The sequence below is a fragment of the Mobula birostris genome, chromosome 8, assembly GCF_030028105.1.
Source record: "Mobula birostris isolate sMobBir1 chromosome 8, sMobBir1.hap1, whole genome shotgun sequence".
In the NCBI taxonomy this organism is placed as follows: Eukaryota; Metazoa; Chordata; class Chondrichthyes; order Myliobatiformes; family Myliobatidae; genus Mobula; species Mobula birostris.
Window position 1 is genome coordinate 67,410,280 of NC_092377.1, and position 25,722 is coordinate 67,436,001.

Below are 25,722 nucleotides of genomic sequence, written 5' to 3' on the forward strand. Positions count from 1 at the left end.
ACTATGGATAAATGTTTTCCAGTAAGTAGTTGGAGGAAATTTCTACTCAACCAGTCCTGGATGTTGGACAAACAGTCTGATTCTGTGCACGGAGGAAACTTGATCAGGGACAATTCAGTAACATAGTCTGAACTTTCCACTGTTCACCTAAATTGGCAGAAAGTCAAGTAGACTGTTGGACGGGTGTGATCCTTCCCACCCAATTTCCTGCTTTACTTTGTCCAGGGAATATTTTTGAGTGCAAGCATGAGAACAGGAATCTCTTCCACACATTTTCATTCCACTTCATTTTCAAAGTGAAACCTTAAGCATACAGGTACATATATTGAAAAACTCAGTGCCCTAATCTGAAAAATGACCTACTGAGAATTTAATGCTAAAATTCATCATTGTGGAATGGTTTTCTGCTGTGGTGGTTTCCTTTTTTCAACAGAGCTGCAATATCTGTAGAACATCCTTCTCCTCTAAGTACTTATATTCATGATGATTGGAAAGACATTTCACAATGTTTCTGGCTTATTCTAGAAATGCAGAGAAAAGCACTCTGTGGGAAGAATAAGTACAGGAGTAATCAATAAAATTGGAAGTCTATTATTTTAAAAAAAACTTGGTAAAAGACAAGAGACAAAACATGAACATTTAAACAACTTCCTATAAAATTAGCATTAGTCAAGCTAAATGCTACGGCTTTGTATTATTTGTGGCTTTAAATCTTTGGATTTTGCATTTGTTCATTCATGTGAAATGGACATTATATTGAATATCTGCTAAAATACCACTAATCCTTTTGTGAGTTGCATAAAATTGTGTTTATACTTTTGATTACCCTTCCCTCACATACCACCTGGTATGGGCCATACACATGGTTGTATCTGATATTAAATACATTCAATAAGTTCTGTGCTGCAGACTTGTACTGAGAAATGTGTACAAACAACCGGAATTCTGCAGATGCTGGAAATTCAAGCAACACACATAAAAGTTGCTGGTGAACGCAGCAGGCCAGGCAGCATCTCTAGGAAGAGGTGCAGTCGACGTTTCAGGCCGAGACCCTTCGTCAGGACTTCGTTGGTTAGTCCTGACGAAGGGTCTCGGCCTGAAACGTCAACTGCACCTCTTCCTAGAGATGCTGCCTGGCCTGCTGCGTTCGCCAGCAACTTTTATGTGTGTTGCTGAGAAATGTGTGGATGCTTAAACAAGTTAATTTAAGGTATCCTTACATCAGTACTAAAAGAACATTTTTCAGTCTATCCTGTAAAGTTAAATTCGAAATTGGGAAGAGGGAACAGAACTACAGTGATTACCAATCTTTCTCAGACAACACCTTTAAAATTTACAGCTGTTGAGCAGCTTTCCTTTTAGCACCAGGTTCAACAAAACAAATATATTGCAAGATTCTAACAGTTTCCAGTCCACTCACTGAAGGTAAAGATGATCTTTTTATTTCTGGAAATCAATAATACAAGCAGTACACCTGTTTACCAACACACACAATATCTGAATGAAGTTTATTTTAATGTATAGAGTATTTTAAAATAAAAATGATCTACAATTGACGGCTCAAAGAAATCACATTTTTGAAATCTGCACGTCTCATGTCCCTACAATTCCCCTGCTGACATTTTGGAAAGTGTGATTTTATTGGTCATCTATTGAGAGAAAAGTACTTAACCCTGCAGAGGAAATTGAAATAAAAACAATTAGCACCCTTGATTGTGTCTGCATTTGGCACAAGATTTTATCATCAGCACATGAAATAGGCTCCTTAGCTAGCTATTTGACCCTTTGAGCCTGGTTCAGAATTCAAGTTCAAGGCTGACCTTTAGCTATATTTCCATATTTTCCTTGGGCTTCCTTTATGTCGGAATCTACTGACCTTCACTTTGAAATAATTCAAGGACTGAGTCCTGAACGTGAATTCCGAAGTTTCCTAATCTTCTGCATAAAGAGATTTCTCCTCATCACAATCATACATGCTGACACTCTGTATTCTGAAACTGACTCCTGAATGTACACTCTTTATGCAGGGAAGCACCATATTTTGAACTCCTCATTCTATGATAACAACATACAAACATGTTCATATTTGTTTGACTCAGTGATAAAGCACAAGTTCTTAAAGCTCAATACAACCTCAGCAGGGGAATTGAAAGGTATATCCTGAAAATATTGATTTCAAAGGAAAAGCGATTTCTCACTTACTCACTGACGCATGCTGTTACAAAAGGTTCAAAAAAGGTCCAAGCAAGAGTTTTCTCATATTCCTATCAACCACAAGAGTCAGAGAAGCCAAATGGTAGACATATTAAGTATAAATAAACAAAAACATAGTTGGGATTTCAGAAGGCAAATTTTCTATTTGCCTCGATAGTTTCTATTCTCATCCCTGTTCCATCTATCTGTAGAGATTAAAATTAGATAATTTATTCCTAGCTTCCGCATTTCATAATATAAAGCAAAACCAAAAATGAAATCAATCTTACCCAACAATGAAGCGGAGGAACACACACAAAATGCTGGAGGAACCCAGCAGGCCAGGCAGCATCTATGGAAAAGAGCACAGTCGACATTTCAGGCTGACACCCTTCAGAAGTAGAGGGAACATTTTTTTTAAATCACACCCTATCCAAAGGAAAAAAGTTAAACACATTTGTTCCATGTAAAAGAATCCGATTTATTTTCTGTAACAATGGTGATGGATCTGATTGCTTATTTCTTAGATTAGACTGTTTAATTGTTATTTTCTTTGTGGTTGAACAATTAATTATCTGCTTGTATTTTAAGCAGTTCTTATATGCATGTAACAGTTCAATATGTCTCTTGTGGCAAAACAGAGTATAATTCTGAAATGTTCTGAAAGTTTCTTTATTCTGCATTACTTAAATAAGTTTTTTCTCATTGGTTAAGGGTACTGCAGTATTGAAAAATAGCTTTCTAATTGGAGGAGGAGAAGATGGCGGCACGACGCAGCGTGTGCAGCCTCTCCAGTGATGAATATCTGTAATCTGTCAAGTAGGAGGCCGTGCACAATTCTGATTTGATAGAGGCAGACGTGAGAGCATGGAGGAACATCTGGTGAAACTTCTGGAATGCCTGTTTCGCTGTTTTGTGTGATCCGAAATCTCCGGAGGGGAAGGCCCGAATCCTCGGCTTTGTCTGTTGCTTGGCGGCCAGGGCTGGGGTCGAAGCGCTCGGTAGAGAAGGTGCTCCGTGCTCGGTGTCGGAGGTTCAAAGTTTTTGGACGGACTCAGAGTCGGACTGTGGTCAGGTGCTTCCAGGATGCTGCATTGGCAAGTTTGCGGCACTGGAAGCTCATGGCAGGGAGAGTTTCTTCCTTTTACTGTCTGCATGAGATGATGGGCTACCGGGACTTTGAGACTTTTTTTTTTACCGTGCCCATGGTCTGCTCTTATCAACTTACAGTATTGCTTTGCACTGTTGTAACTATATGTTATAATTATGTGGTTTTTGTCAGTTTTAGTCTTGGACTGTTTTGTGTTTCTGTGACATTTCTGTGTTTCTGTGGCATAATTTACATATTTAATAATACATAAATAACATTATTTATGGTTTTATATTGCTATATTTATACTCTATTCTTGGTTGGTGCAACTGTAACGAAACCCAATTTCCCTTGGGATCAATAAAGTGTGACTATGACTATATCATACCGGAGGAACATTGTATCATAATTTAATGCATGCATTTCTAAATGACAATAAACGAGGACTGAGTGTCCTCATAATCTAATTGGTTAATTCTTATCTATAGATTTGAATGGAATTTTCCTTACCCCTGTAGTATAAAAATGGCTGTTCTATGCGAGGCACCATCTTTTATTCTTCGTCCTGCTCTCTTTGCTTTGTTGACCTTTGTCACTGTCTGTTGAATTTCCCTTATTCTATAATTCTTAATAAAATCATCGTAAAGCAACAAGTTTTGTGCTTCTTTCCTGACTTTTAAAAGAACCTTGGATTTAAACAGCAGAATCCAACAAATCCAACAGTAGGACAAATACAGAGATTTAGAACTTGGAAGAATTGCCCAGACAAAGTGGACTTTTTAGCAAGCAACAAAAGCAGAAAGAAATTACTCCTATGTTCCAAATTGCCTGAGAGAAAATGTAGCTCTGGCCTATACCTCATTGGTTTGGATTTAGAAGCGAGGAACTGCTACATTGCTATTTTAAAAACAGATCTGTAAAAAGGAAACACAACCTGGTAGAGCCATGTGAGAAACCAGTAGAGTATCAAAACTTAAATTCGTATAAGCAGTGGAGCGCAGATAAAAGGATAATAAATTTGTGGAAGACGGTGGAGTGCTTGAGAAAACTTAAATACATGCAAGCTAGCAGAGCACGGGGAAAAAAGAATTACATTTGGGCTGCTGGTCAACCTATTAAAATTTCAGCTGCAAACTATTATTACTTTGAGATCACAGTCAAAGTAACAAAAGGTATGTACAAATTAAGATCGAATCAAAATAATGGTCAACGTTGTGAAACCAACTACAGAATCTCCAGTTACATGGGAACAGCTAACTGAGGTTTGAGCTCTTACTTGAATAAAACCACCGGTTTGATAAGGTTAATGAGAGGATCCTGACAGAATATATCCATTGATGTTGAATCTAATGAAACGTGGCTCCTAGATGATAGTAAGTATCAAGAAAATGCCTGCTTCTGATTTAGAAGTAAGACCACGTGATCAGTTTGATTGAATGTGTGAGTGATTGAAAGAGTTATCGGGACAAGTCTTTTACTAATCAAAAGAAAAACAAAACTTGCGATAAACTACAAAGACAGCATGATGGACAGTAAAACGTTCAACATGCACATCTTTGCATTAACCGAACGAGTGAAAGAATAATACCGTAATTCAATTGAAATGCATTGTTCAGAGTTCAAAAACAAAATGGAAAACCACAGCCTCGACTTCAAGTAGGCAGTCCTGCTGGTGACACTGATGTCCAACCCTGGGAAGCATCTACTTCTGAAACTACGGCTGAGGAGCTACAGCTCATATCGAATAGTCTCCTGAGACAGTGATACCATCTGAACTCCCAAGAATAACAGGGTGACATGGACTCTACAGTGGTCGCTAGCACCTCAGATGAGAATAACACTTATAGAACAGCAAGATTGACAGCTATGTCACAGCTTGCTCCAATAAAGACGTAGGGAGTGAAGGCACACAGGACTGAAGATGAAACCATTGATGGATCTGCTTGTGGCAGATCCATCAGTTAATGCTCAAGCACTCAACAATATACTGAAGGGCAGTAAATGCTCAGACAACCCTGTGACTCCTAATGGAAAACAACAGAAAGCATTTCAAATGTTAAAGGTGACACTGTGTATTTTACCTGCATTAAGAATCCCTGATACAGGTAAACCATTTACCCTGTATGTCTATGATAAATACATGATGGCAGCCTTAACTCAACAACATGGAGTCCGATGGTATCATGTTAGTTATTACTCTGACAAAGGTCTGAACACTGATGGCTCCTCAATGATTGAGGGGGGAATTCTCGTGGTTGCTCTGGACTTAAATGCTGGCATCAGAAAGAATGGTTCCTGGTACCTCTGTACAACAGGCAGAACTAAAAGCTTTAACCAAAGCCTGTAAATTGGCAGAAGGAAGATCAGCTGATATCTACACTGATTCTCAATATGCTTTTGGAGTTGTTCATCATTTTCAAAATTTATGGAGACAGAGGATTTCTTACAGCTGTAGTTACCCAAATGAAAAATGGGCAACTAGTACAAGAACTTCTGGATGTCATACAGCTGCTGTCAGAAGATGCTGTATTAAAATGTGAAAGCCATTCTAAAATGACCACAATGGAAAGCTGTGGAAATGTATTTGCTGATGAAATTGCAAGAAAGGGCAGCATACGAAGGAGTAAAAGATCAAATACAGTGAAGCCAACAACTGAAATTATGGAAGCAAAGTTGAACTCTGTATCAGATGAACATAGAAGATATTTGAGAGACGCAAGCTCTAGGACACATTGGAGTGCAAAAGATAATCAATAGCTTCTCCCATTGGTGCTGGAATCTGAAGTTCAAGGCTCAAGCTCAACAAACGTTTGAAAGGTGCATGACGTGCCAGAAACCAAATCCTGGAGTAGCAAAAAAGCTACCACAATTATTTGCTCCTGTCCCTCCTGATCCATTTTTACAATTACAGGTAGACTATAATTCTTTACCAAAGTATCAAGGATACTCAGATGCACTGGCAATAGTGGAAGCTACTCCAGCAAAGAAAGCCACTGCCACACACACAGCAAAAACTCTGGTCAAAGATCATAGTTCACCATATCACAGCAACTCCATAAGACCATAAGTCACAGGAGTAGAACTGCCATTCCATCCAGATCCGACTCAACCCCATACACCTGCCTTCTTACCATATCCTTTGATGCCCTGACTGATCAGGAAATGATCAGCTTCTGCTTTAAGTATACCCATGGACTTTGCCTCCACAGAGCATACCATAGATTCATTACTCTCTGTTCTAAAAGGTTCTACCCTCTAAGTTCTGGATACCCCCACCATAGGGAACATCCTCTCCACATCCACCCTTTCTAATCCTTTCAACATTCAATGAGATCCCCCCACATTCTTCTAAATTCCAGTGAGTATAGGCCCAAAGCTGCCAAATGGTCCTGACATGTTAACCCCTTCATTCCCAGAATCATCCTTGTGAACCTTCTCTGGACTCTCTCCAACGACAATATATGCTTTCTGAGATATGGGGCCCAAAACTGTTGACAATACTCCAAGTGTGGTCTGACTAGTGTCTTATAAAGGTTCAGCATTATCTCTTTGCTTTTATATTCTATTTCCCCCAAAACAAATGCCAACATTGCAGTTGCCTTCTTTACCACAGTCTCAACCTATAAATTAATCTTCTGGGACTCTTGCTCAAGGACTCCTAAGTCCCTCAGCACCTCTGACGTTTGAAATTTTTCCACATTTAGATAACAGTCTGCACTATTGTTCCTTTTACCAAAATGCATTATCATACATTTTTCAATACTGTATTCCATCTGCCACTTTTTTGCCTGTTCTTCCAACTTATCTAAGTCCTGCTGCAATTGTATTGCTTCCTCAGCACTACCTACACCTCCAGCTATCTTCGTATCATCTGCAAACTTTGCCACAAAGCCATCAATTCTATTATCCAAATCATTGACAAACAATCTGAAAAGTAGCGGTCCCAATACCAACTTCTGGCAGTCAACCAGAAAAGGCCTTTTATTATTCCCACTCACTGCCTCTTGCCTCCTGCCTGTCAGCCATTCCACTACCCGTGCCAGTATCTTTCCTGTACCCCATATGATTTTATCTTGTTAAGCAGCCTCATGTGTGGCACCTTATCAAATGCCTTCTGAAAATCCAGGTAAATGGCATCCACTGCCTCTCCTTTGTCCACCCTGCTTGTTACTTTCTCGAAAAACTCTAACAAATTTGTCAGGCAAGATTTCTCTTTATAGAAACCATGCTGACTTTGACTTACTTTATCATTAGTCTCCAAGTACCCCAAAACATCATCCTTAATAATAGACTCCACACTTTTCCAACTACTGAGGTTAGGCTAACTGGCCTATAATTTCCTTTCTTTTACCTTCCTCCCATCTTAAAGAGTGGAGTGACATTTGCAATCTTCTACACCTCCAGAACCACGCCAGAATCAAATGATTCTTGAAAAAGCATGACCAATGCATTTGTTATCTCTTCAGCAACCTCTATCAGGACTCTGGGATGTAGTCCACCTGGTCCAGGAGACACATCCACCTTAAGACCTTTCAGTTTGCCTAGCACACTTTCCTTTGTAATAGCAATGGCACTCCTCCTTCTCCCTGACACTCACTGACCTCTGGCACACTGCTAGAGTCTTCCACAGTGAAGACTGTTGCAAAGTACCCATTTAGTTAATCTGCCATTTCTTTGTCCCCCATCACTACCTCACCAGCATCATTTTCCAGTGGTCCAATATCAACTCTCACCTCCCTTTTACTCTTTATATACAGGTTTCCCCCGCCATCCGAAGGTAGAGCGTTCCTATGAAATGATTCGTAAGCTGAAATGCCGTAAAGTGAAGAAGCAATTACCATTTATTTATATGGGAAAATATTGTGAGCGTTCGCAGACCCAAAAATAACCTACCAAATCATGCCAAATAACACAAAGTATAGTAGTAGTAGTCATAGTCATACTTTTTTGATCCCGGGGGAAACTGGTTTTCGTTACAGTTGCCCATAAATATAAACAGTAATAAAACCATAAATAGATAAATAGTAATAGGTAAATTGTGCTAGGAAATAAGTCCAGGACCGGCCTATTGGCTCAGGGTGTCTGACCCTCCAAGGGAGGAGTTGTAAAGTTTGATGGCCACAGGCAGGAATGACTTCCTATGATGCTCTGTGTTGCATCTCGGAGGAATGAATCTCTGGCTGAATGTACTCCTGTGCTCACCCAGTACATTATGAAGTGGATGGGAGACATTGTCCAAGATGGCATGCAACTTGGACAGCATCCTCTTTTCAGACACGTAAATGTTGGCACAGATCAGAGGTGATTGCCGATTGCATCGCCTCTGATCTGGGCCGACAATTACGTGCTAGGCGGCACCTAATTAATTAGCATGTTTATTTCGGCTTTTTTCTTAAAGATGTGCTGTGTGCCTCCCGGCTACCGCTGCGCTCTTCGTGAATCGGTACAGTATCTGTCCGGGGCCCGGACGTTGGGGTGGTGGGACACGGGGGTGTCATCTCATCATCGATCAGGGCAGGCAGCTCATCTTCTCCTATGACTGCCCGCCTTGATGTCGAAGGTTGAGGTTCGTCGTCTGCTGTGGCTGATGTGGAAGGCTTGCTTGACTGCTGAGCCTCGCGCATTTTTCTATCATACAGTTATTTGTAAGTACTCAAACCATCCAGCAAATATACCCTAAACCTACGTACTGTTTCAAAATTAAAGTCGTACTTTATCATTGCAGCGAAAATCTCACGCAGTTGCTTCACTTTCTGCATTCGGTTGCATTCGGTTTTGATTGTTATCCTTTCCTCTTCCAACTGCTTCAGCTCTTCATCTATCAGTTCTTGGTCATGGGATGCCAAAACCTCTTCAACATCATCTCCGTCAACTTCCACAAGCCAAACTCACTTTGTCCTTGCTTCGTTCACCACGATCGAAATGCTTAATTATGTCTAGTTTTACACTAAGTGTAACACCCTTACTGTTTCAGGCTTTTCCGACACCTTAGAACTCATCTTGCTAATGGCTGCTCAATGCAACGTGTTTAAGCAATGCCATTCCAAATCCGGGGCAGAGCCGCTGCTCGGAGCGCGCACTGCCTTTTATTGTGCGCTGATTTTTTCACGTGCTGATTTTTTACCACATGCTGCCTTTCTTCATAACAGTGAAAACACCTTCTGAAAGTGAAAACAGGGTACTAATGTAGGTCTTTTGTAACAGTGAAGTTTCGTAAAGCGAACGTTCCAAAAGTGGTATCCTGCTTTATATTTCACTTGTGGTATCCTGCTTTATATTTCACTGAAAATGAACATCGAGAGGTGGCAGGACATCGTAAGCAATGGCTCTCACTGGAGGCTGGAATTACGCAGAGGTCTAAAAAGAGAAGAGAAGCTGAGGCTTGCTGCTGAAGAAAAGCGCACTTGTTGGAAAAACAGCACCAAGACAACACTGGAGGATAGTGCCTTCAAGTGCAGTCACTGCAGCCGAGACTGTCACTCCCGTGTGGGCCTCTGCAGCCACAACAGATGCTGCTCTATCAACACAGACTGAAGCAAGACTTTCCAGGCGCAGATCCATGGTCTTGCGAGACTAACGGATGCCACCATAAATTATTAGTTAGTTTGCTCTCATATTTCCTCTTTTCCCTTCTTATAGCCTTTTTAGTTGCCTTTTGTTGGATTTTAAAAGCTTCTCAATCATCCAATTTTCCACTTACTTTTGCTATCTTATATGTCCTTTCCTTGGCTCTTATGCAGTCCTTAACTTCCTTTGTCAGCCACATTTGCCAACCTCTGCCATTTGAGAACTACTTCTTCTGCAGGACATATCTATCCTGTGCTTGCAAACTATTCCTAAAAACTGCAGCCATCTCTCCTCTGCTGTCATCCCCGCCAGTATCCTTCTCCAATACACTTGGGCAAGCTTCTCTCTCATGCCTCTATAATTCCCTTAATTCCATTGCAATACTGATGCATGTGACTTATACTTCTCCCTCTCAAACTGCAGTAAGAATTCAATCATAACTGGCACACCAATCCCAAGTTGGAGAGCTCTGAGAGAGGAGGTGGTGCACAGGTCCGAGAGCAAAGTTTAAAAGAGGAAAGCTTCGTGGGAACTCAGCTATAACGGAAGCACCAATCATGTGTTGGAGAACAAGGAAGGTTCAGGCATAAAAGGAAGACACTGCCTAGCAGAATGGTTATCGAGGGAGAGGTCTGAGTCAGAGTGCTAGGGCTTTGGTTCATTCAGGGTTTGGCGAGGTAAGTGGGTATGTGGACTTCATTTTTTCCTTGCATTTTTTGTGGAATAGAGAACATGTCTGCTGGGTTAGTGCTTTGCTCTGGGTGTCAGATGTGGGAATCCTGGGAATCTTCCAGTCTCCCGGATGGCCACATCTGCACCAGGCGCACCAAGCTTGCAGCTCCTGAGAGAGCGTGTTAGGGATCTGGAGCTGCGGCTTGGTGACCTACAGCTTATTAGGGAGAGTGAACAGGAGATAGAGAGGAGCTACAGGGAGTTAGTCACCCCGAGGCTGCAAGAATTAGACAAGTGGGTGACTGTCAGGGAGGGGAAGGGAAGAGCTCAGACAGTAGAGAGCACCCCTGTAGTCATCCCTTTCAGTAATCATTATCTCATTTTGGATGCTGTTGGGGGGGGGGGGGTGACCTGACAGAAGACAACTAGGGCGATTGGGTCTCTGGCACTGAGCCTGGTTTCATGGTGCAGAAGGAGAGAAGATGAGGAATGCGGTAGTCATAGGAAATTCCACAGTGAGGGGAACAGTCAGAGGTTTTGTCAGCCTGATAGAGATACCCATGTGGTGTGTTGCCTCCCAGGTGCCAGGGTATAGGATGTCTCAGATCGGGTGCAGAGTGTTCTGAAGGGAGACAGTGAACAGCCAGAAGTCTTGGTACACGTTGGTACCAATGACGTTGGTAGAAAAAGGAAGGAGGTCCTGAAGAGAGATTGCAGGGAGTTGGGTAGGAAACTGAAAAGCAGGACCACCAGGGTAGTAATAATCTCAGGATTGCTGCCTGTGCCACATGCTAACGAGCGCAAAAATAGCATGATCAGGCTTATTAATGCAGGCTGCGAGACCGGTGTAGGAAGCAGGGCTTCGGGTTCCTGGATCATTGGGGCCTCTTCTGGGGAGGTAAGACCTGTACAAAAAAGACGGGTAACACCCGAACCCAAAGAGGTCCAATACCCTAGCAGGCTGGTTTAACAGAACTGTTCATCATCATCATCAGGTGCCAGGCCCAGTTTGAGCTTTGACTGCCATGGCCCACTGTTACATACCTTGTGACTGTCTTATGAGGATGATGCAATTTCCTGCCGAAGTGAGGTCACGTGTGGACATGTTCACAACAAGTGTAAAAGGGAGACCCCTGATGTGACGCAGTTTAGTCTCAGTTGAGTTGCTGTTTGCTCCGTGTGTTACTCTGTTACGACGCAGTTCGCTTTTAAACCGGAGTTTCACTTTCTATTTTAAGGTATAACCTCTGTGCTGGCAGTTTCGACAATATCTGCCAGGTTTTTGTTTTAGTTTTACCTTTGCAATTTAGTATCAGAGAGTGAAGACCTTTATTGAAGTACGGGACCTGAAGGATTGAGAAAAGTTGGTGTCGTTCGGCAGTTTCATAAAGGATCGACCTTATTGAGTCTTCGGTCAAGAAGTAGTGACCTGCGTCTGAGATAACTCCTGCCAAAAGAGCAAGGAAGTTCGTGCAGGGTTCGCTTGCCAGGAAAAAGGTCAATTCCTTTTAAGCTGTTTATTTCTTTCGTCGTGAATCCTTTAGACAGAAACAGCAGAAACATCGCGTCTATGAAATCACTTGGACTCTACCACTTTAAGAACTGTTTTTGCATTTACCCTTTTAAGAACTGTTCCAAAGTTGCCGTACAGCAGTTAACTTCCGGTTAAGTTAGTCGTTTGAATATATTTTCCGCTATTGTTGAGCAGAATTCAATGAATGCTTGTGTTTGTTTAATATAACCTGTCTCAATTTGATATTCATTGTTGCCGGTCACGTGACACCCACACACTCCTGTTTTGGGTCAAATGGATCAATTCATTGGTATTTATTTCCAGATCTCTGGCTGCTGTCTCCATTATTTGTCTTTGCCTTCCTTTTGCTTTCTTCCATTCAATTTCTTCCATAATTACTGTGCATTCTAACTCCTCTTTCCTAATCACATGTCCAATGAAGTCATGTTGCCTTTTCATGATCTCATACATTATTTCTCTTTTTGTGCTTGCTCTGTTCATGACACCCTTGTTAGATGTTCGTTTTGTCCATGATGTTCAAAAACATCTCTGCTGCTTCAATTTGTTTCCTCGTGTTACTAGATACTGTCCAACATTCCGAGCCATATAACATAACCGGATAAACGTAACATTTCAGTACTCTGAGGCGAGTTGTCATGCCTAGTTTAGTGTTGGTCAGTGTACTCTTCATTCACATCAAGGTGTCTTTTGCTATCTCTAATCTTCTTTTGATGTCCATGTTGCACCTGCCATCTGATGTCACCCAGCTTCCCAAGTAGCAAAAGTTCTGTACTTGTTTTATGTCTTCCCCATTTATTTTCAGCCCACAGGTAGGATTCTCCTTGTTTATGGATATCACTATACATTCTGTCTTTTTGCAGTTGATAGATAGACCCATTTTTGCACTTTCTTCAACAACTATATCAATTAAGTTTTGTAGTTCTTCCTCCATACTTGCAATTAGCACAGTGTCATCGGCAAATCTGAAATTATTGATGTTTTCACCACCAACTTTGATTCCCAAGATGTCTCTTATTTTTTTATAATATTGTTTCACTGTACACATTAAACAAATCAGGGGAGAAAACACACCCTTGTCTAACGCCTCTCTTGATTTTCGTAAACTGACTCACTTCTCCATCTATTCTTACAACGGCAGTTTGTTCCTAGTACAGATTTCTGCTGAGGCAGAGGTCTTTCCAATCTAGATCTAGATTTCTTGTAATATTTCAAATAACTTATTGTGCTTCAATTTATCAAATGCTTTTGTGCAGTTGATTAAACAAACAAATCTTTTTGCACTTGAATAGCTCGTTCTGATAGTATCCTTAACATCAATATTGCATTTCTTGTACCTTTGTCTTTCACAAAACCACATTGTTCTTTACCTATTTCAGCTTGTATCTTACCTTTAGCTCCTGTCATCAAAATTCTCAGAAGTATCTTGGTGATATGACTCATTAAACTTATGGTCCTATGTAATTCACATTCTATTGCTCCAGGTTTTTTAGGAAAGAGTGATAAATACTGATTTTTTTCATCTCTTCTGGTATTATTCCAGTCTCATAAGTGTCATTGATTAAATCAGTAAGTTTTTCAATTCCATAACTGTTAGGGAGGGTTTAAACTAATTTGGTCGGGGGATGGGAACCGGAGTAATAGGGCTGAAGAAGGGGGAAACAAATAAATCAAAGGTAGCATGGAACAGAGATGATAGAAAGGACAGGCAGATGAGGCATAATCACAGTGAGTGGGATGATTTACAGTACAATAGAAGCGTGGTGCAGTTAAAACAGAAAGCAACAAATACTGGACTGAAAGTGTTATATTTGAATGCAGGCAGCATAAGAAATAAAATTGTCAATTTTGAAATTCAGCTACAGATTGGCAAGTATGACATTGTGGCCATCTCTGAAACTTGGCTCAAGGATGGTAGCCATTGGGATCTGAACATGTAAGGATATACAGTGTATCAGAAAGATAGGTTAGTTGGCAGAGGGGGTGGTCTGGCCCTGTGTATAAGAAGTAATATTAAGTCATTAGAAAGGGATTACATAGGATCAGAAGGTGTAGAGTCTCGGTGGGTTGCAAAGGTAAAATGACCCTTTCTATACCAATCTATACAGGCCTCCAAACAGTAGCAGGGATGAGGATTACAAATTACAGATTACAGCAGGTGATAGAAAAGGTGTGTCAGAAGGGCAATGTCATGATAATCATTGGGGATTTTAACAGGAAAGTGGATTGTGAAAACCAGGCCAGTACTGGACTTCAAGAGAGAATTTGTACAATGTCTTTTTAGAACAGCTTGTTGTTGAGCCCACTAGCTGTGCTAGATTGGTTATTGTGCAATGATCTGGAGATGATAAGAGAGCTTAAGGTTAAGGAACCCTTAGGGAACAGTGATCACAATATGATCGCGTTCACTTTGAAATTTGAAAAGGAGAAACTAAATTCCAATGTATCAGTATTTCAGTGGAATAAAGGAAATTACAATGGCATGAGAAGGGAACTGGCCAAAGTTGACTGGAAAGAGACACTAGCAGAAAGGACAGCAGAGCAGCAATGGCTGGAGTTTCTGCGAAAAATAAGGGAGTGCAAGACAGTTATATTCCAAATAAGAAGAAATTTTCCAGTGGAAGAAGGACACTACCATGGCTGACAAGAGCCAAAGTAAAAGCAAAAAAGAGGGCATACAAGGAAGCCAAAGCTAGTGGGAAGACAGAGCATTGGGAAGCTTTTAAAAACATACAGAAGAAAACTAAGTAGGTCATTAGGAAGGAGAAGATGAATTATGAAAGGAAGCTGGCAACTAATATCAAACAATATACTAAAAGCTTTTTTTTTTAAGTAGGTAGATATAGGACCAATAGAAAATAACACTGGAGATATTGTAATGAGAGACGGAGAGATGGCAGAGGAACTGAATGCGTATTTTGCATCAATTTTCACAGTGGAAGATATCTGCCGTATACCGGATATTCCAGCGTTTCAGGGATGTGAAGTATGTGCAGTGAAAATTACGACTGAGAAGGTGCTCAGGAAGCTTAATGGTCTGAGAGTGGATAAATCTCCTGGACCTGATGGAATGCACCCTTGGGTTCTGAAGGAAGTAGCTGGAAGGATTGTGGAGGTATTAACAATGATCTTTCAAGAATTGAGAGATTCTGGCATTGTACCAGATGACTGGAAAATTGCAAATGTTACTCTGCTATTTAAGAAGGGTGGGAGGCAGCAGAAAGGAAGTTATAGAGCTGTTAGCCTGACATTAGTGGTTGGGAAGATGTTGGAATCGAATGTTAGGGATGAGATTATGGAATACCTGGAGGCACATGACAAGATAGGCCAAAGCCAGCATGGTTTCCTGAAAGAAAAATCCTGCCTGACTAACCTACTGCAGTTTTTTGAGGAAATTACAAGCAGGGTAGACAAAGGAGATGCAGTAGATGTGGTGTACTTTGATTTTCAGAAGACCTTTGACAAGGTGTCGCACATGAGGCTGCTTAACAAGATGAGAGCCCATGGAATTACAGGGAAGTTACTAGCATGGATGGAGCATTGGCTGATTGGCAGAAAACAGAGAGTGGAAATAAAGGGACCCAATTCTGGCTGGCCATCAGTTACCAGTGGATTTTCCACAGAGATCAGTGTTTGGATTGCTGCTTTTTATGATGTATGTCAATGATTTGGACTACGGGATTAATGGATTTGTGGCTAAGTTTACCAATGATACAAAGATAGGTGGAAGAACAGGTAGTGTTGAGGAATCAGAGAGACTTAGATGGTTTAGGGGAATGGGCAAAGAAGTGGCAAATGAAATACAATGTTTGAAAGTGTAAGGTCGTGCACTTTGGTGGAAGAAATAAATGGGCAGACTATTATTTAGATGGGGAGAGAATTCAAAATGTAGAGATGCAAAGGGACTTCGGAGTCCTTGTGCAGGATATCCTAAAGGTTAACTTCCAGGTTGAGTCGGTGGTGCAGAAGGCGAATGCAATATTGGCAATCATTTCTAGAGGTGTAGAATATAAGAGCAGGGATGTGATGTTGAGGCTCCACGAGGCACTTGTGAGAACACACCTGCAGTATTGTGTGCAGTTTTGGGTTCTTTATTTTAGAAAGCATATACTGACTTTGTAGAGCTTCAGAGAAGATTCACGAGAATGATTCCAGGAATGAAAGAGCTACCGTACGAGGAACGCCTGGCAGCTTTTAGGCTGTATTCCCTGGAGTTCAGGAGAACAAGGGGAGATCTCATAGAAACATTCCGAATGTTAAAAGGCCTGAACAGATTAGATATGGCAAAGTTATTTCCCATGGTAAGGGAGTCCAGGACAAGAGGCACCACTTCAGGATTGCAGGACGTCCATTTAGAACAGAGATGTGGAGAAATTACTTTAGTCAGAGAACGGTTCCGGGGCACCTAGGCCTGACTCGAGTGGCAGCAGTACTCTCAACGGATACAATTAAATATTCCAGTTGCAGCCTGATACAGCTAAAAAACACAACTGCATCCAAGGTCAGTACTGTCAACAAAGACGCCTTAATGCATTTAAATGAACAATCACTGCTTAAAACTGACGGAAACAACACCAATTGTGGTCGGAAGCGCCCACGGAGGACACCTTGGAAGAAGTGCGGGCGTAGATCGGGGTTACGAGCGCATTTAAGGAAACTGAGCTTTTTAACTCCCTATACCGACTATCTGCTGGAGAACATGCAGTCTCTGGTGAACAAAATTGATGATCTCAGAGCTAGGGTGCTGAATCAGAGGGACACTAGGACTGCGTGTGGCCTTTGTTTCACGGAATCCTGGTTAACCCCTTCTGTACCGGATGTAGCGATCCAGATCGACAGGTTTACTATACACCATCAGGCTAGATCAGAAGAGTCTCTCAAAAGCAGAGGCAGAGGAGTATGCCTCATGATCAACTCCTCTTGGTGCACAAATATATCAGTGCTGTCCTAACTTTGCTCACCAGACCTGGAATATCTAGTAGTAAATTGCCATCCTTTTTACCCCCTACCACTGGGGTTCTCTGGGGTCACTTTGGTAGCAGTTTACATTTCACCTCAGGCCAATGTCAAGCAGGATTTAGACGATCTGAGCAATGGGATGAACATGCACGAAACGGTGCACCTAATGCCTTCACCATCGTACGGACAAGGGAAGCACAGGGGCGCCTACAGGACTGCTTTGAATCGGTGGACTGGACTGCATTCAGGGATTCATCTTCGAACCTGGATGAGTATGCTGCCGTTGTTCATCATCATCATCATCAGGTGCCATGCCCAGATTGAGCTTTGACTGCCATGGCCCACACACTCCTGTTTCGGGTCAAGTGGATCAATTCATTGGTATTCATTTCCAGTTCTCTGACTGCTGTCTCCAACATTGCTGTCCAATGAAGTCACGTTGCCTTTTCACGATCTCATACATCATTTCTCTTTTTGTGCTTGCTCTGTTAATGACATCCTCGTTAGACATTCGTTTCATCCATGATATTCTTCGCATCTTCCTCAAAAACCACATCTCTGCTGCTTCAATTCACTTCCTCATGTTACTAGATATTGTCCAACATTCTAAGCCATAAAACATAACTGGATAAACGTAACATTTCAGTGCTCTGAGGCGGGTTGCAATGCCTAGTTTAGTGTTGGTCATTCTCGTAAAGGTGTCTTTTGCCATCCCTATTCTTCTTTTGATGTCCTTGTCGCACCTGCCATCTGTTGTCACCCAGCTTCCTAAGTAGCAAAAATTCTGTACTTGTTTTATGTCTTCCCCTTTTATTCTCAGCTGCAGTTGTTACTGACTTCATTAAAACCTGTGTGGATGAGTGTTTGCCTACAAAGACTTACTGCACGTTCCCAACCAAAAGCTGTGGATGAACCAGGAGGCACACCGTCTGCTGGGGGCTAGATTTGTGGCATTCAAGTCTGGTGACCCAGGGTGTACCAGAAAACCAGGTATGATTTGCGGAGGGCTATTTCAAGGGCAAAGAGACAATTTCAAACATGGTTGGAGGTGACATCGGATGCACGGCAACTCTGTCAGGAACTGCAAGACATTACTTCCCACAAAGTGAAACACAATAGCATGAATGGCAGCGATGCTTCACTACCAAATGAACTCAATGCCTGATGGATTACCTGGTAAGGCTCTGAAAACCTGTGCCAACCAACTAGTGGGAGTATTCAAGGACATTTTCAACCTCTCACTGCTACGAGCAGAAGTTCCCACTTGCTTCAAAAAGGCAACAATTATACCAGTGCCTAAGAAGAATAATGTGGACTGCCTTAATGACTATCACTCGGTAGCACTCATATCAACAGTGATGAAATACTTTGAGAGGTTGGTCATGACTAGATTGAACTCCTGCCTCAGCAAGGAACTGGACACATTGCAATTTGCCTATCGCCACAATAGGTCAACGGCAGACGCAATCTCAATGGCTCTCCACATGGCTTTAGACCACCTGGACAACACAAACACCTACGTCAGGGTGCTTTTCATCCACTATAACTCAGCATTTAATACCATCATTCCCACAATCCTGATTGGGAAGTTGCAGAGCCTGGGCCTCTGTACCTCCCTCTGCAATTGGATCCTCAACTTCCTCACCAGAAGACCACAATCTGTGCGGATTGGTGATAACATATCCTCCTCGCTGACAAGCAACACTGGTACACCTCAGGGGTGTGTGCTTAGCCCACTGCTCTACGCTCCATATACACATGACTATGTGGCGAGGCATAGCTCAAATACCATCTATAAATTTGCTGACAATACAACCATTGCTGGTAGAATCTCAGGTGGTGACGAGAAGGCTTACAGAACTGAGATATGCCAACCAGTGGAGTGGTGCCATAGCACAACTTGGCACTCAACATCAGTAAGACGAAAGAGATGATTGTGGACTTCAGGAAGGGTAAGATGAAGGAACACATACCAATTCTCATCGAGGGATTTGAAGTGGAGAGAGTGAGCAGCTTCAAGTTCCTGGCTGTCAAGATCTCTGAGGATCTAACCTGGTACCAACATATCGAAAACAACAGGAATTCTGCAGATGCTGGAAATTCAAGCAACACACATAAAAGTTGCTGGTGAACGCAGCAGGCCAGGCAGCATCTCTAGGAAGAGGTGCAGTCGACGTTTCAGGCAAATCGGCCTGAAACGTCGACTGCACCTCTTCCTACAGATGCTGCCTGGCCTGCTGCGTTCACCAGCAAATTTTATGTGGGTTGCCCAACATATCGATGTAGTTATAAAGAAGGCAAGACAGCGGCTATACTTCATTAGGAGTTTGAAGAGATTTGGCATGTCAACAAATACACTTAAAAACTTCTATAAATGTACTGTGGAGAGCATTCTGACAGACTGCATCACTGTCTGGTATGGAGGGGCTACTGGCACAGGACCAAAAGAAGCTGCAGAAGGTTGTAAATCTAGTCAGCTCCATCTTGGGTACTCGCCTACAAAGTACCCAGGACATCTTCAGGGAGCGGTGTCTCAGAAAGGCAGCACCCATTATTAAGGACCTCCAGCACCCAGGGCATGCCCTTTTCTCACTGTTACCATCAGATAGGAGGGTACAGAAGCCTGAAGGCACACACTCAGTGATTCAGGAACAGCTTCTTCCCCTCTGCCATCTGATTGCAAAATGGACATTGAATCTTTGGACACTACCTCACATTTTAAAAAATATACAGTATTTCTGTTTTTACATGTTTTTTTAAAATCTATTCAATATACGTAATTGATTTACTTGTTTATTTATTATTATTTTTTAAATGTTATTTATTGTTTTTTTTTCTCTGCTAGATTATGTATTGCATTGAACTGCTGCCACTAAGTTAACAAATTTCACGTCACTTGCCGGTGATATTAAACCTGATACTGATTCTGGTAAATCTGTGGAATTTGTTGCCACAAGCAGCTGTGGAGGCCAAGTCATTGGATGCATTTAAGGTAGAGATAGACTTGATTAGCCAGGGCATCAAAGGGTATGGGGAGAAGGCAGGGGAGTGGGAATAATTGGAAAAATTGGATCAGCCCATTATTGAATGGCGGAGCAGACTCGATGGGTTGAATGGCCTACTTCTGCTCTTATATCTTACGGTCTTATATTATGATCACTGCTTTGTAAGGGTTCCTTTACATGAAACTCCCTGATAAGATCTGGGTTATTACACAACACCCAATTTAATTCAGCCTTTCCCTGAGCAGGCTCAAGCACAAGCTGCTCTAAAAAGCTATCTCACAGGCATTCAACAAATTCCCTCTCTTGTGATCTGACACCAACCTGATTTTCCCAATCCTCTTGCATATTGAAATCCCCCATCAGAATTGTGTCATTATTCTTATTACATGACTTTTCCAGCTCCCTTTGCAAACTCAACCCCACATCTTGGCTGCTATTTGGAGGCCAATATATGATTTCCATAATAGTTTTTTTTAAACACTTGTAGTTTCTTAACTCCACCCACAAAGATTCAACATTCTTTGACCTTATGTCACTTCTTTCTAAAGATGTAATTCCATCTCTTACCAACAGAGCCACACTACCACCTATGCCTTCCTGTCTGCCCTTTCGATAGGAAGTATATCCATTGATCCCAACTATGGTCTTCGTTCAGCCACGACCCAGTGATGCCCACAACCTCATACTGACCAGTCTCTAATTGTGCCACGAGTTCGTCCACCTTATTCTAAATGCTATGCGCATTTAAATAGAGCACTTTCAGTCCTGCATTCTTCACCCTTATGAATTTTTCCTCTGTGGTACAATCTAACTCTTTTCTCTGTCTGCATTTGTACCCAATTATTGGCTTGTCCTTCCTTACATTCATGTTACATCCATCATCTACTTGTAAACCTGCTGGCTCATCCTCAGCTCTGTCAAACTGGTTCCCATCCCCCTGCCATCTTAGTTTAAACCAGAGAACACATTTCACTGAGAATGTTTGTTGATTGATGAACATTGAAATGTCTTTTCATTGTCCACGTCACCCAGAGTCATCAGGAGAAGTTAACTGAATGAATGGAATCATCAAACAACAACTGATTAAATATTGTGAGGAAGGTGTTGCATGGCCTACAGCTCTTCCTATGGTCTTACGTAACATCAGGACGACCACAAACAAGAAAACTAAATTACCTCCATTTAAGATGGCAACAGTATGTTGGGAGCCCTTGATCTCAGAATGCTGATCTACGCATTATGGCAAATGCATTCCAAGCACCTACAACTCTCTGTGTAAAACAAAACTTGCACTCTACCGCGCCTCTCATTTTAAACCTCTGCCTTTTGACATTTTGATGCTCTGGCATTCCTCCCATTTTGCCTGTCAATGGCATTCAGGAATTTACACCAGGTCACCTTTCACCGCTCATCTCTCTTTGCATGTCCAAATTCTCTTTATACCTCAACTATTCCGATCCAGACAACATCTATTGCAGGGTTCCCCAATTAGTTTTCCACAAGGGCCAAGTTATGTCAAGCATGCCAAGCCAAGGGCCAAAATGTCCAGGGATTTTTTTCATTGCACCAGTAAGTTGCTTTATGGGCAGATGTTGTTGTTGCTGCTATTACCAGTAGTAGTGGTGGTGGTGGTGGTGGTGGTAGTGGTAGTGGTAGTAGTAGTAACTTAGGCCTCGGATTCTCAAAGCCTGTGTTGTGGGTCGCACAAGAAAAAAAATGCATTCTTGAAACAAAATAAGTCCAAAACCAACCATTTAATTATAACTCTAGGTATCACAACTGTCAGCTGTCACATTGAGAACTCATCTGGGAATTAAAATACACACAAACACCACACACTGTAAACATGGTAGCCTTCACCACTTCTCTTCCACACAAAGAGTTTTAGTAGTACAAGGTGTCCCCTGTTTTTTGAACGTTCGCTTTACGAAACCTCGCTGTTACGAAAAACCTACATTAGTTACCTGTTTTTGCTAACAGAAGGTGTTTTCACTGTTACAAAAAAAAAGGCAGTGTGTGAAAAAAGGCAGCCAAGCTCCTCCCCCGGAACTGCATTCTATCCGGCATTGCTTAAACACGTGCCTGTGAGCATCTGTGCTTTGTGCCGATTTATTTTGAGCATCCGTTAGCAAGTTGAGTTCTAAGATATCGGAAAAGCCTAAAAGAGTTCGTAAGGGTGTTACACTTCACGTAAAACTAGACATAATTAAGCGTTTTGATCGTGGTGAACGAAGTAAGGACAAAGTGAGTTTGGCTTGTGGAAGTTGACGAAGATGATGTTGAAGAGGTTTTGGCATCCCATGACCAAGAACTGATAGATGAAGAGCTGATGCAACTGGAAGAGGAAAGGATAACAATCGAAACTGAATGCAGAAGTGAAGTTGTCCAGGAACTGAATGTGAAGCAACTGCGGGCGAGTTTCGCTGCAATTGACAATGCTACCATGATTGCAGAAAAGTACGACTTTAATTTTGAAAGGGTATGTAGGTTTAGGGCATATTTGCAGGATGGTTTGAGTGCTTACAAAGAACCGAATGATAGAAAAACGCGCGAGGTGAAGCAGTCAAGCATAATGTCGTTTTTCAAGCCTTTCACATTAGCCACAGCAGACGACGAACCTCGACCTTCGACATCGAGGCAGGCAGACATAGAAGAAGATGACTTGCATGCCCTGATAGAAACAAACACCGATGAGATGACACCCCAGTGTCCCAACACCCCAACCTCCAACGACTCAGCCTAACACACCATCGTCAGTGTGCTCGGTGCTTTCTTCTCGATTCCGGTAAGTGATACTACACTGTACATACATTATTTCTACTTTATATAGGCTGTGTATTTCTATGTGTTATTTGGTATGATTTGGCAGCTTCATAGCTTAAAGGTTACTGGAGAGAGTGTTTCTGCCAAGAGTGCTTGCGTGAGATTTTCGCTATGGTGGACAATGCAATGATTGCAGAAAAGTATTTCTACTTTATATAGGCTGTGTATTTATCATATCATTCCTGCTTTTACTATATGTTACTGTTATTTTAGGTTTTATGTGTTATTTGGCATGATTTGGTAGGTTATTTTTGGGTCTGCGAACGCTCACAAATTTTTCCCATATAAATAAACGGTAACTGCTTCTTCACTTTATGACATTCCAGCTTACGAACCGTTTCATAGGAACGCTCTACCTTTGGATGGCGGGGGAAACCTGCTGCCTTTTTCACTGTTTCTGTTCTCTTATTTAATCTATTTGTTCTTTTTAATTAAGCTATGTAGCATTTGAAGTATGAAGTATAGCTATAAATGAAATTATCAGTATTATTGTTATTGTAATATTATTATACCACAATAAGATTGACAAATGGACAAAAATAAATTGATTCACTCACCAATCAGCGAGAGAAGTGACAGCGATGGGATGAGGCAATCCTTCTGATGTCAGGCCTGTATTCTGTTGTGGCAATCCTGAGGTATTGGCCAAGATATGCATTGGAGAGTCTGTTTCTGTCCTGGTTCTTGATGGAGTTCATTGAAGAAAATGATGACTCACATATGTACGTGGAGGGGAACAGTGTGAGTAGGAGCATTGCAATAGCTCTCGTGTTTTTCAATTGAGCTTGGGGAACCATGTTGATCCAAAAGTCACTCACCCCAATGTCCTTGTGTTGTGCTTTGAGCAAATCAAATGTTCCCATTTCCAAGACCTCCAGCTGTAGAGCTGCCTCATCTATGGAAGGCACCAGCCTTTTGGCCTCTGCAGTCCACTGGCTGTCAGCCGAAATGGAGAACAGCTGTCTCAGGGAGAGGAGAATGTCACCTGAGAGTTTAGGGGAGCTTTCAAATTGTTCCCTGAAGTTTTCTGCCAGGCTCGTCACGAAATCCTTCATCACTGGATCCTCCCGCATTTCGTTCTTCTCACGATGCTCCCACAGACGTGGAAAGTGCAACTTTCTCCTGTGAATTTCTCCTCCAAAAGGTTCAGCTTTGACCGAAAAGCTTCAATCGCCTCGTACATGTCCGCAACAGTGTGGTTGTTGCCTTGTAATTAGAGATTAAGTTGATTTAGATGAGACATGATGTCACACAGAAAAAGAACGTGCCATCCACTCAGCATCAGTGAATGGCTTCTGAGCTTTGGCAAGATTCCATGACACATGCAATGATGCAGCTGTTGTGCTCTCTTGTGCAGATGTTGACTTACAGATAGTAGAAATGGAGTGCTTGTATAATGTTATATTTGCAATTTTTTGTTTGCGTTGATCTGATTTTGCAGGGTAGTTGGCATTAAAACTGGCAGCATGTACAGTGTTGAAATGCCGCTTTAGATTTTCTGATTTGCAGACAGCTACGGACTGCATGCATATTAAGCATGTCGGTTTAGCATTGGCATGGTCTGGTAAAATAAAACAAAACTGATCAGTCCAGTCAGATTTGAACTGACGGTTTTCCTGGTCGACTTTGCGCTTTTTCACTCAGGCCATGTTGTTCTTGGTTTGGGGTCCGTGACTTACTGCTGGTAACAAATCGTTTAGATTACAGATTCGCTTCTTAGATGACAGGCAGGTAGCTGGTGCATGCCGCTGTCTAGTCGAGGACCGTAGAGGGCGCGCTCTACGGGGGTGTAGGTCAAGTGTCTGGTGCGGGATAAGGTTAAAATAAATTAGAGCAGCGCACGCTTTATTTAAATGTTATGACAGGTGTGGTCCAGACATTTGGTTCTCGCTGTCCGAACCTGGCCCGCGGTCCGCCTACTGGGGTTGTCTGATCTATTGAATTTCTTCTGCACACCCTCCAAAACTTCCACATTCTTCCTATAAATTTCCAACCAGAACTGCACACAACACTTTAAATGTGACCCAAACAAATTATTATTACTGCAGCATGACTGACAACATTTATAATGGAGCTCTGACTTTGCTGTTTGCTTTACACATGCTATTCACATGCATTGCCATTTTCAAGGAGCTTTGGACTTGCGTCTTAATATCCCTTTGTACCTCAATGCTCCTCTGACTCCTGCTACTTACTGTATACCTTCCTCTTACAAAACCTCCCATGTGCATAATCTCACACTTGTCTGAATTAAACTCCATCTGTAGTTTCTCTGCTAGATTTCCAACTGATCTCATGAACTTCGCCACCTCCATACAATCCACCAACCTAAGCTTTTGATTCCTTACTGATTTTATTCTTCATCTCATTCTCATATTGATTTAATGTAGTATGCGAGAAAGGACCTTTTTTAAAAACACCATGTATAGTAATGACCTAGGCCTCTATAACGACAAGGGTGGTAGAAAAGGAGATGATCAATGATTTCAAGAGTAACATTGATTAAAAAAAATTGGTAGGCCCATGCACACAGACCAGATATCAACCTGATAGGCTGAGGCATCCTATTCTGCTACAATGTCTCATTCTTTGTACTTTATCTTCTGCACTATTCTAAAGAAGCTCAATTTCATGCAGAAGCACCCCTGCCAAGAAATTCGCCCCAGATTATTGTGCTGAATGTGCTGTAAAAGAGCAGCTAATTTCAGAGACTCATCATTAGAAAGGGACAGTGTCATCAAAACATTCAGAAACTTTCTGCCTTTACCCAAGTTCCCATTTCTTGTGTAACAAATATTGGTAAAGGCATTGATAAATTGAAATACGAGTGCACCCGAATCACTGGTGAGTTAAAGATATGCCAGATTGTGTTTGGACTGGGG

At 41.8% G+C, this 25,722-nt stretch overlaps 1 long non-coding RNA gene across 1 annotated transcript; it reads right to left on the reverse strand.

Moving 5' to 3' along the window:
• Nucleotides 1-228: 228 nt before the first annotated feature.
• Nucleotides 229-23,610, reverse strand: LOC140201365 (uncharacterized). The gene is made up of 3 exons (XR_011886845.1): nt 23,398-23,610; nt 2,484-2,545; nt 229-544 (listed from the first exon to the last, which is right to left on the reverse strand). It is a non-coding gene; the product is annotated as an uncharacterized lncRNA (long non-coding RNA).
• Nucleotides 23,611-25,722: the final 2,112 nt, after the last annotated feature.